The sequence below is a fragment of the Bubalus kerabau genome, unplaced genomic scaffold (assembly GCF_029407905.1).
Source record: "Bubalus kerabau isolate K-KA32 ecotype Philippines breed swamp buffalo unplaced genomic scaffold, PCC_UOA_SB_1v2 scaffold_38, whole genome shotgun sequence".
In the NCBI taxonomy this organism is placed as follows: Eukaryota; Metazoa; Chordata; class Mammalia; order Artiodactyla; family Bovidae; genus Bubalus; species Bubalus kerabau.
Window position 1 is genome coordinate 46682 of NW_026577892.1, and position 12307 is coordinate 58988.

The following is a 12307-nucleotide window of genomic DNA, read 5'->3' on the forward strand; positions in this document are numbered from 1 at the left end:
CAAGGAATCTGTATGCCCCCGACCAGTTCAGCCACAAACGACTCCAAAGGGGAGAGTCTAACTCTTTCTGGGGAGAGGGGTGCCCCACTCCCAGCCCGATGGTCGTTAGGTCCCCCAGCATGGCTTTTGCTCTAGGCCAAAGCTGTCCAGTGAAGTGTACTATGGACTACAAACTCAAGCTCCGTATAATACCTTAAATTTTCTAGTAACCACATTTAAAAACATAAAGAAGCAGATGAAATTAATTTTCAAATTATATTTTAATCCAGTAAACAAAAAGTATTATCATTTCAACATGTGATCAATATGTCACAAGTCATGGCTGGCGTGCAGGTAAGTCTGACCTTATTTTGATGACTAAATACATTCCTTTCTAAGACAAAGTGCCACTCCTAGGATGGGAAGCTAAAATGGGAACCCCTTTACCTTGGGAGTAAGCCTGTCAGGTAAAACACAAGACATCTAGTTAAATTTGGTTCTCAGTGAATAATTTTTTAGTGTAAGTACATCCCAAGTATTGCAGGAGATGGACTTCTACTAAAAAAAGAAAAAAAAAGTTTTCATTGTTTCCCAAAAATTCAAATTTAACTGGGATTCGTGTATTTCTGTTTGGTAAATCCAGCCACCTAAAAAGCATGATTAGAACGGATTCCTTCTTTAGCTAAAAGAGAGTACATCAGTGGTGAGTGAACACAGCTCTCTCCCATCAGGGCCAGAGTTAACGATCACGGGAGGATGACGTGTCATCAGGTGGCCAGTAGGGTTCAGAAGTGCAAACGTGCGTCTTCCTTGGCCCAGCACAGACCACAAGGTACTGGCAACCCCACAAAAGACGAGGCGATAAAGGCAGAGGAGATGAAGGCAGAGGGAGAAAACATGGCCAGTTCAGGAAGCAGCAGAAGGTGATGGTGCCCAGGAGGTCACAGGCCAGCCTGCTGGGGAGCCTTACAGTTCAAGGTGTGAAGCGCTCTTCCCAGGGTTCAGTGGTGATCACACCTGCAGGAAGGTGCACAGCTAAGCAGTAGGGGGTCACTGAAGCCCAGTGGCTACTCTGCTCCACCCTTGTTTCTTTTCCATGAAGTTTACAAAATATCTGTACATCCTGTACTCCCATGAACCTTGTACAAGACCTTGATCTTAATGCAGCATCTGCACCTTTCCAACCTGCTGTAGGATTTTCTTTACCAATCAAATTGTTCTTTATTTTTACTTTATGTACTAAGAACTCTCACAATGGGTGACGAGAGAGAAGTATCGTGTCCAACTTATTAGATATTCCTTAGTATCTTCCAAGTGAGAGTGGTGAAACATGCCCCCCAAATTCCTAAAATTCCTCAGAATTGCAAAACAGTAGTGCCTGGTTAAAGCTAAGGGGCACGGTGGGCCCAGAACCTTGGGGGAGATGTGTTTCAGGTTAATTTAGGATTGAGCATGTGTATGGCTTGGAGGAATGATTCAGAGCATCTCATACAGTAGATCAGGGTGGACCTTAAGAAACTCCAGTTTTAACCACTTCCCAGGTGATGCTAACACGGCTGGTCCAGTGATGACACTTTGAGAACCACTGACTTACACAAGGAGACAGCTTCCACAGAAACTGAAATGGCACTTTTTGAGACACTTACTCTATTTTATTCTGAGAGCTTCCTCACATGGAAAACCCAGATGCCAACTTGAAAATTAGCAGAGTAGCTCTTCCACAACTAAGGTTGTAAAGAAAAAACAATATGGAGATGCATTGGAAGGGAGAGATAGAGTCTAGTCAGGACCCATACTCCTGATGGGTGACCCAGAATTAGGAGGGGACATTACCAACTTGGTATCTTCCCTGGGAGGACATGCTGAGCACCTGAGCCCCGGTGACCTGAATGAGGAAGACAAGCCCCCATATCTTGATTTGAAACCAGCAGAGCTACGTCTGGGAGAGAGCTGGGGGCTGTGGTAAGCCAAGACCCCATGCTTAGTAGGTTAGTGCCAAACTTACTGACGCTGAATGTTGTCGGTAATGATGCTCAATGTAGCCACAGGTCACATGGGAAAGAGAATTATATACTAATTTTAGGACACGTGCCAAAGGGGCAAGGATTTCTTGAAACTTTATCCAGGGATGAAATCACTTGACATTTAAAAAAATCCTCCCTGTACCCAGCTGTCCCAGTGCTAGAAGGAGACTTTTCTGACATTCCTCACTTACCTTGCTAGCACTGCTTGCCCTGCTATGTCTCTGTGTTCCCTGTGGAACAGACATATCCAGCCCAGCCACGCCCACAACGCTCCTCCAAAATGGCTTTGCCCTCAAGGGCCTGGATTCCCACACAATCGCCTCCTTTCCTACCATTCACGGTGGGTGGACTCAGCCGTGACTTGCATCCCCTCAAGGTGAGTCCCACTCCAGGTCAGCTCCAGCCAGAAGTACACCTGCAACTGTTGAGGTGGGGCTTACATTCAGCTGCACTGGGGGCCAGCCAGACCCACCAGCATGCCCAAAGCAAATGCAGGTCTATCTAACAGAACACCAAACTCAGCCTACACAGGAGACACCCTGGATTTCCTGTCTCTGGTGACCTGGGGGAGCTGTTCCTTTGGGCCGCCTAGGAGACACTCTACAAACATCCACTTATTCAACATGGAGACATAGTTCATCTACCTAATATTAATGCATAGAAACAAAAAGGCAACATAAAGAGACAAAGAATCTATGCTAAATGAACAGCTAAGACATAAACTCAGAAAAAGAACTAAACAAGATGGAGATAAATAATCTACATCAAATGACTGCAAAGTAAGGGTCATAAAGATATTTACTGGGTCTTCCCTGCTGGTTCATTTGTTAAGATTTTCCGGACAATGTAGGCAACAAGGGTTCAACCCGTGGTCTGGGAACTAAGATCCCAGGCTGCGGGGCAAGTAAAGCTGCATGTCACAGCTGTTGAACTCATGTACCCTAGAGCCTGTGCTCCACAAGAGAAGACAGAACGATGGGAAGCCCACGCACCAAAACTGAGTGCAGCCCCCACTCTATGCAACTAGAGAAAGCCAATGACACAGCAAGCCCCAGTGGACCCATTAAATAAACGAATAAAAGATATTTACTTCTATCAGGGGAAGCATGAAAGAACAGAGTGAGAACTCCACAAAGAGGCAATAAGTATAAAAAAGAACTGATTATAATGGAAGAATACAATAACTGACACGAAAAATACAGCAGATGAATCAAGAGATTGGATGATTCAGAGGACAGATCAGCAAGCTGACACACAGAGCAGTGCCGGTGCACTGGGCTGACCCAGAGGCAGGGAGCGGGGCCTCAGGACGGGGAGCACATGTGCACCCGTGGCGGATTCATGTCAATGTACGGCAGAACCACTACCGTACTGTAAAGTAATTAGCCTCCAATTAAAATAAATATTTATATTTTAAAAAAAGACAAAGAAATACAGAGTAGTGGAAATCACCCGATCTGAGCACCAAAAAGAAGAAAATAAGCCAAAAAATTGAGGATAGTTTAAGGCCATTTGGTGGATATCAAACATACTAACATTCACATTATAGGAATTCAAGGAGAAGAGAGAAAGATAAACTCTCCCTTGAAGAAACAATGACTGAAAATTTCCCTATATTGTTGAAGGAAACACACCCAGGTCCAAGAAGCACAGAGAGTCCAACACAGGGTAAACCAAAGGAGAAACATGCCAAGACATATACTGATCAAACTAAGAAAAACTTAGCAAAAAGAGAAAATAGTAAAAGCAGAAAGGGAAAAGCAACAAATAACAAGGGAATCCCCATAAGTTTAACAGCTGATCTTTCTGAAGAAACGCTGCAGGCCAGAAGGGTGTGGCATGATATACTTAAAGTTATGAAAGGGAAAAACTTACCAGCAAGACTACTCCAACCAGCTACGACCTCACTCAGATTCAAAGAACTCAGTACCTTTACAAATAAGCAAAAGTTAAAAAATTCAGCACCACCAAAGTAGCTTTACAACAAATATTAAAGGATGCTCTCTAGGCAGGAAATAGAAGGGAGTGAATAGACATGGAAAAAAAACAGAATAATAAAGTAAATAATAGTATCATGCATAGCAATAATTACCTTACCTATAAATGGATAAAATGGTCCAACTGAAACACAGACTGGCTGAATGGAAACAAAAACAAGCCCCATATAAATGTTGTCCATAATACATCCACCTCAGACCTAGGGACACACACGGACTAAAACGGAGGGCCTGGAAAAAAGGTATTCCATGCAAATGGAAATCAAAAGAAAGCTGGAGTAGCAATTCTCATCTCAGATAAAATAGACTTTTAAATAAAGACTATTACAAGAGACAAGGAAAGACACTACATAATGATAAAGAGATCGATCCAGGAAGAGGATAGTGCAATAATAATACACACACATCCAACACAGGAGCACCTAAATACGTAAGACAAATACAAATAACCATAAAACAGGGTATCGACAGTAAGAAAATAATACTAGGGGACTTTACCACCCCACTTATACCAATGGACAGATCATCCACAAAGAAGATTAATATAGAAACATAAGCCTTAAATCACACATTAGACTAGATGGACCTTATTGATATCTTTAGCATATTCCATCACCAAACAGCAGAATACATTTTTTTTTTCTCAAGTGCACATGAAACACTCTCTGGAATGGATCACATCTTGGGTCATAAATCAAGCCTTGCAAAATTTAAGAAACTGAAATCACAGCAAGCATCTTTTCTGATCACACTGATACATGATTAGGGATCATTTATAGGAAAATTTGTAAAAAACACAAACACATGGAGAAATCAAACAGGTCACTGAAGAAATCAAAGAGGAAATTTAAAAATACCTAAAAACAAATGGCAATGAATAAATGACAACCCAAAACCTATGTGACGCAATAAATCAATGCTAAGAGGGAAGTTTATAGCAATACAAGAAGCCTACCTCAAGAAATGAAAAGAACATCAAATAAACAACCTAATCTAACACCTAAAGAACCTAGAAAAAGAGGAAAATGGCCACAAAACCCTCCAAAGTTAGCAGAAGGAAAGAAATCATAAAGATCAGAGCAGAAATAAATGGAAATGAAGGAAACACGAGCAAAGATGAATAAAACAATAAGATACGTCTTGGAGAACATAAACAAACTTGACAAATCATTAGCCGGACTCATCAAGAAAAACAAGGAGAAGACTCAAAGCAACTTGAAATGAAAAAGGAGACGTTACAACAGACCACAAAGAAAGACAAAGGGTCATAAGAGACAATTAGAAATAACTGCATGACAAGAAAATGGATATCCTGGAACAAAAGGACAAATTCTTAGAAAAGTACAATCTTCTGAAGACTGAACCAGGAACAAATAGAAAATATGAATAAATCAAGCACAATAATTGAAATATTATTTAAATTAAAATAAATTAAATATTAATTTAAATAAATTAATTCAATAGTTAATTTAATCAATATAATAGATTACTTTATAATATTAATATAATACATAATTTAATATTTAATGATTAAATTAATTCAATAATTTAATTTAATAATTTCCATTATTAAATTAAAAAATATTCAATTATTCAAGGACAAAGGAATCGTCCCATTGGGACAATCTGGTATCCATGTGGGAAGGTAAGTTGGATCCCTACCTCACAAAACACCACCAAACCAATTAGACACATATTAAAAACCAACAATTGAAGGAAAAACTTTACAAAATTTGGAACAATTTTTGATGAGGGAATATCTTTTCTTTAAATTGAGGTATTGTTGATTTATAATAATTTGTTTGTTTAAGGTGTACAGCAAAGTGATTCAGTGATTCAGCCTCTCAGGTGCTTCCTTGGACAAAATGCATTCCCTTTGGGAGGTCCCTGGGCCACGCCCTCAGAACAGCTGCTGCTGCTAAGTTGCTTCAGTCATGTCGGACTCTGTGTGACCCCATAGACCCACCAGGCTCCCCTGTCCCTGGGATTCTCCAGGCAAGAACACTGGAGTGGGTTGCCATTTCCTTCTCCAATGCATGAAAGAGAAACGTGAAAGGGAAGTCGCTCAGTCCTGTCCGACTCTCCGCGACCCAATGGACTGCAGCCTACAAGGCTCCTCTGCCCATGGGACTTTCCAGGCAAGAGTGCTGGAGTGGGTTGCCATTGCCTTCTCTGTCAGAACAGCTAAGAATCCTGAATAGGCAAAGCAGCAAGCATATGGTGGTGCTTGTGGGGGGTTTTTAGACTGAATAAATTATTCTAACAATATAAGAAACTGGAGAAGGCAATGGCACCCCACTCCAGTGTTCTTGCCTGGAGAATCCCAGGGACAGGGGAGCCTGGTGGGCTGCCGTCTATGGGGTCGCACAGAGTCAGACACGACTGAAGTGACTTGGCAGTAGCAGTGGTAGCAATACAAGAAACAAGTCCAGAGGTTAAGAGAGGATCTCCAAACCTACCTTCAAACAGGAGGTCTTGCTCCCTTGAATGTGGGTGTGTGAAACAGCGCTTGGGAAAGGAAGAGGTGTGTCATGAATATTTTGTCTGCAGAGGACAAAGCGGTGTGTAGAGAGGATGTGCAGGCACGTCCCAGGACACTGAGCACACGGACACATGGACTGGACTCTCAGCTCTGCTCTGGGGGCATCACACTCTCTCTACCCCGGACACAGGGTGAGCAGCTCGCACGTATCCTGGAGAGTATGGTCACATGACCTGGACCTGGCCAATCGGTGTGTTCCATCCTCCCTGGCCACCGTGAGTGGCTCAGGACTGGGGCGGTGACCAATCAGGGCCCAGGGCCGGGCCTCACACTGGAATCAAGGGAAGAGGAGGGCTGGTTCTGCCGGAAGGGGTGAGGCCGGGTGAGGTCAGGCTACAGCCGTGGGAGAGGAGTGAGTTCAGCCTGGGGCAGTTGGTGGCCTTCCTGCGCCCGTCAGGGCAGAGCCTCCGGCCTGATAAGGAGGGCGCTGCTGAGCCCGGGGGTTGAGAGCGCCGGTTCCTGCTGTGGTCCCGGAGCTCCCCTGAGACCGGAGGGAGGCCATCTGCCCGTGAGTCCTCTCCTGCTTGTCTGTCAGCTTGTTTGAACCACACTGGATTTTCTGTCCAGCTGGCTACGTGGAGACCCTGGAAATGCTCCTATGTGAATTTTGGCTGGCTTCAGGGAAGAAATGCCAGATGACACTGGGAGACTCCAGTTTAATCTGGATTCAGGTCATGTCTCTTGAAAGTGAAGTGAAAGTCCCTCAGTCGTGTCTAACTCTTGGCAACCCCATGGGCTATACAGTCCATGGAATTCTGCAGGCCAGAATACTGGAGTGGGTAGCCTTTCCCTTCTCCAGGGGATCTTCCCAGTCCAGGGATTGAACCCAGGTTTCCTGCAATGCAGGAAGATTCTTTACCAGCTGAGCCCCAAGAGAAGTCCAAGAATACTGAAGTGGGTAGCCTGTCCCTTCTGTAGCGGCTCAGCGTTCCCAGCCCAGGAATCAAACCAGGGTCTCCTCATGGCAGGAGGATTCGTTACCAGCTGAGCTATCAGGGAAGCCCAGTATCTCTTAAGGCCAGCTATTCATTGATATCTCTTAAGGCCAGCTATTCATTGATATCTCTTAAGGCCAGATATTAATTGTAGGATTAATTAATTGTAGACCCTAATTAGTCTTCATGGGATTAAGCTGGCAACCTGCTAAGGTAGCAATTGATGTCCTTTATCTAGAGGACAAAACGGGGGCTCACAGAAGTGGGTAACACAGCTACAGTAAGGAAGTGTGTACCTAGACAAACCCCCCAGATCTTCTGTTAGAACTCAGGGAAGCCATGTGGTGTGGCTTGTCCATGTGACGGGGGCTAAGGCACCCAGCCCACACTGGATACTGTGGGGACCTGACTTGGTAACTGCCTTCTGGCAGCTCTGAGACTCACAAAAGCAATTTGCACTGAAGAGAGGAGGGACACCTCTCTTCATCCCCCCCACCACACCCTCCGGGTACTCCCACACCCTGCCCCCTTTCTCTTTCTTTGTAAGGGAATAAGTGTCACGCTCATGTGACCACATTGGCTGTCCACTGTTCACGAGCTACCACCTGGAGCTGCTACCGGAGAGGCCAAGAGCCTTTGCCCCTGAGTACCTCTCTTTGCTTTGCACTCTGGGGGCCCTCCTCCACACCTGCACACCAGAGGCCGTTTCTGAGGCATGCAGGGACCCTCCTTCAGTTTGCAACAGGTTGCATCCATCGCTGTCCTTTCAGTGCTTCCCTTGACACTCAGCTCCTGAGCTCCTTTGTCTGCATTGCGGCCCACCTGGCTGCCACGGGAGGGACAGAGCTGACCATGAATCCAAAGCTCAGATCTGACAGGCAGGAATCTGTGTATAAAGGGCCTGATTAATCATGCTGTAGAGGCTGTAGTGGGCTCCAGGGATCCGTAACCAGGGCTTGGGCCAAAGTGACTCCACAGCTGTTTTAATGCCTGGGGAGGGTTCTGGCTACAGTGGGGGTGGGGTGAGTCTCCTGAGGTTCTGAAGGCCCACTGTGCAGGTTCACAGCACACAGAGAAGAGAAGGCGGAGTCCTTTCCTGGAGCTGGTGGGCTGCGGGCACAGCCATGGATGACCAGGAGTCTGCATCTCACTAGGGGCCGAGGCTGGCGCTGAGGGAATCCTCAGTGAGGATTTTTTTCCTTAAAAGCCATCCTAAGTGACTTCAGCTCCATTGCTTTTTTGCCAAAAACCTACAATGATCCCAAGAGCTTTGTACACTCCAAGGGTGGTGACTGGACGTGGAGCCCAGCACAGACCCAAGTCAGTCCTGCCCTGAGTCCCACGGGCCGGCCACACCCTCCCCCTTCCTTGGCCTGGCTTTCTTCTGCCAGGACCCCCAGAATGGTGGAAAGGCAAGTGTGGCCTCAAGCTGAGGGGCCCAGCCTGGGCTCCAAGCCCCTGGGGGTCCCCTTGGGACATCTGGTGGACCTAGTTCCCCCTGCCGTGGGGCAGCTCTCTCTCGGGGACTGTCGTGTTTCTTTGCTTTCTGTTGTGATGGGGCACCCCAGTTATCTCGGGGCGATGGGAAGTCTGTTGGTGTTACATGCTCCCGCCTTAGATGGGGAAACGTTATTGCTGCATTGACGCTGCTCACTCGATACTGGGAATCGGTTAAACACAAATGGCAAGGGGAACAGAGCAAAACAGAGAAAAAAATGGAGAGTTGCTGGGTTGCCTCAAGTCTCACCTGTGATTAAGAGTGTGTACAGCCTGCACGTGAACCCGGGTTCCCACACCTGCCAGCTACCAGGTGCAGGTGCTGATTTTAGACCCCCAGCTTCACTAAGGAGTCATTGACAGATACAGTTTGTGTGTATTTCAAGTCTACATTGTGATGACTTGATGCCCATAGACGTCGTGGAATGATTGCCCCACATACGCATCGCCTCACATGATTAACTCTGTGTGTGTGTGTGCCTTTTATGTTATTCTTATAATCCATGAACACAATACAGATAGCTCTCCATTTTTTTAGATCTTATTTATCTTAGAAGTTTATAGTTTGCTGTATGTCTTGCACATGTTTAATTAGATAACTTGATATTTTCAGTGCCATTATAAATTCCTAATAGAGATAGAATTGACTTTTCTATATCCCCTTGGTAAATCCACTTACTTCAAATCATTCTAATTGTATTTTTTTATGTATACACAATTATGTCTGCAAATAAGTTCTTTTTTTCCCCTTTGCAACTGTGATAACCCTTTCCTTTTTCTTGACTTATTGTATGGACTAGGATCTCCAGTACAGTGGTGAACAGAAGTAGTGAGAATAAGTATCCTTGTCTCTGTCCAATTATCAGAGGAAAAGCTTTCACTATTTCACCATCACACAGGATATTAGCTTTTTTGTAGATATTTTTATCAAAATATGTAAATTCTTCTCTGTTAGTTTACTAAGCAGTTTTTTCTTAGTCATGAGCTAAAATTATTACATTAAAAATTCTTAAGTTTATCTTCTGCAGATTTTGAAACAGGTGATTTTTCTTTTATGTGGTGATTTAACTTTTAAAAATTTTGTGATTCTAAAACAACCCCAACCTGATCTCAATGTATTCTCCTTCAGTTGGACTTTATTTGTTAGTGTTTTATTTAGGATTATTTCATCTATACTCAGAGTCTGTAATTTTACTTTCTTGTACTTCTTCCTGGTTGGATTTAGTATCAAGGTTATGCCAGTCTTATAAAACAAGGTTGGAGAGTGTTCCTTGTTTACTGCAAGAATTCCTGTGAGATGACTGTTTTCTTCCCTAGAATTTTGGAAGAGTTGATTGGCAAAACCAGTTGGTTTCATTGTGGGGAGGCTTTTAATTTCAGATGTAATTTTTTTCATGCAAATAAAATTTTCTCATATTGTATGTCTTCTTGGGTCTATTTCAGTAAAGCATTTCCCCCCTGCTAGGAATTTATTGAGATGAGCAGACTCTGCAATTAGTAAGTGAACTGTGGTTCATAATATCTTTCTTATCTGCAAGATGTGTTGTCTCCCCTTTTAAAAATCCTTGATGCTGGTGATTTGTGCTTTGTCTCTTTTTCTTAATAAGTCTTTCTAGGGGTTTATCAGTTTTATCATTCCTTTCAAAGTGCCAACTTTTGGCTTTCTTTTTAAAGAAACTTCATATTTGCTTTCTGTTTCCTTGTTTTCTGCTCTTTTTTTTTTTTTTTTCCCATCTGCCTTGTGTTTCATTCGCTATGGTGTTTTTTCTGGTTTCTTGGGAGAGAGGCTTAATTGATTTTTAGCCTTCCTTCTTTTCCAGTATATGTGTTTAAGGCTTTAAGTTACCCTCTAAACATAGTTCGCTGCATCCCACAAGTTTGAATAAGCCAGATTTTCATTATCTTTTAAGGAAAAGTATTTTCTAATTTTCATTGTGTTTTTTAAAATTATTAATCAGGAAATTCTTCAAGCAGTATGTCATTTAACTTCGGAATGTTTGGGGAGGTTTTTCTAGTGACCCTTTTTTGATTTCTAGCTTAATTCCATGAAGAGCCCTGTCTTCGTCTTTTTGGGCTACTGTTATAAATCCCGTAGACTAGCTGATAAACAAAAGAAAGTTGTTTCTTGTAGGCCTGGAGGCTGGGGAGTCCCAAGATCACCAGCAGGTGCCTCGTCTGGTGAGGCCTGTTTCCTGGTTCCTAGACTGCCTGCTTCTTCTCCCTGTTCTCGCAGCACAGGAGCCCATTCCCCCCTGGCCTGACCCCTCCCAGAGTGCCTGCCTCCTAGGATCATCACCACCTGCCGGGTGAAGTTTGAGGGCCCATAAACCGTCAGCCCGTTGCAGTCCCTAAGTATACCCTGCATTATTTCAGTCCTTTGAAATAATTTGAGCTTTCCTAATGGCCCAATATATATTCTTTTTGTTATATGTTCGTTGGGCTCTTGAAAATAATATGTATCAGTGGGATGCAATGTTCCATGTGTATCAGTCAGATCAGGCTTGTCACTCATGTAATTCAGATTCCAGTAGCCACGTTGAGTAAAAGCAGAAGTAGGTGAAATTACCTGTAATATATTTTATTTTAGCACACATAAAATATCATTTCAGTGTGTAATCAACATGATAAAACCTAATGAAATAGTTCACATTCTTTTTTTCATGCTAAGTCTTTAAAATCCAGTGTGTGTTTCAGGCTTGCAGCGCATCTCATTGTAGAGCCAGCCGCATTTCAGGTACTTCATGGCTGCAGGTGACTACATACCAGGGGGCCGTTCCACGAGAGATGTGTCTTTAACGTCTCCCACTGGGATTATGAACTCGGCTGTTACTCCTTTTCTATTTCTGTCAGTTTTTATGTATTGATATTTTGAGGTTATGTTATTAGGTACATTCAAATTTAGAATCCTCATCTTCTTGCTAGACTGAACTTGTGTCAGTATGAGATGCTCCTTTTTATCACTAATAATGCTTCTTTCTTTAGAGACTATTTGACAGTGATATTGCCACATCAGTTTTCTGTCCTTGTTGGCCTAGGTATCTTTTAGGTTCACCTGTCTAAAAGATATTCCATCTTAACATGTAGCTCTGTGAATAGTGTACAGTTTTCATTGGAATCAGTTTGACACTTTATCTTTTAATGAGAGTATTTGCTCTGTTTATAATGTTGATATTCAGTGTGTAGACACCATGCTGCTGTGTGTTTTCTGTTTGTCCCACCTAGTCTGTGTTCTTTGCTCTTGCCTTCTTTTAAAGCTATGAAGTGTTTCTCTAGTTCTGTGCTCCTCTGTCAGGTTGTTAGGTGCGCATTTGCAGACACAGCATGTGTTTTACA

The 12307-nt window shown here is 43.4% G+C and overlaps 1 protein-coding gene and 1 long non-coding RNA gene across 3 annotated transcripts in view; one reads left to right on the forward strand and one right to left on the reverse strand.

Moving 5' to 3' along the window:
• Positions 1-245: 245 nt before the first annotated feature.
• LOC129640713 (uncharacterized) lies at positions 246-6788 on the reverse strand. The gene is made up of 2 exons (XR_008708925.1): positions 6460-6788; positions 246-996 (listed from the first exon to the last, which is right to left on the reverse strand). It is a non-coding gene; the product is annotated as an uncharacterized LOC129640713 (long non-coding RNA).
• A 73-nt stretch (positions 6789-6861) lies between these two features.
• The window catches only part of LOC129640712 (liprin-alpha-1-like), a 171909-nt gene continuing 166463 nt past the window's right edge, over positions 6862-12307 (forward strand). For both annotated transcript variants that reach the window (XR_008708924.1, XM_055565805.1), the window contains exon 1: positions 6862-7050. The gene's annotated coding sequence lies outside the window, so the exon portion shown is untranslated. The remainder of the gene's footprint in view (positions 7051-12307) is intronic.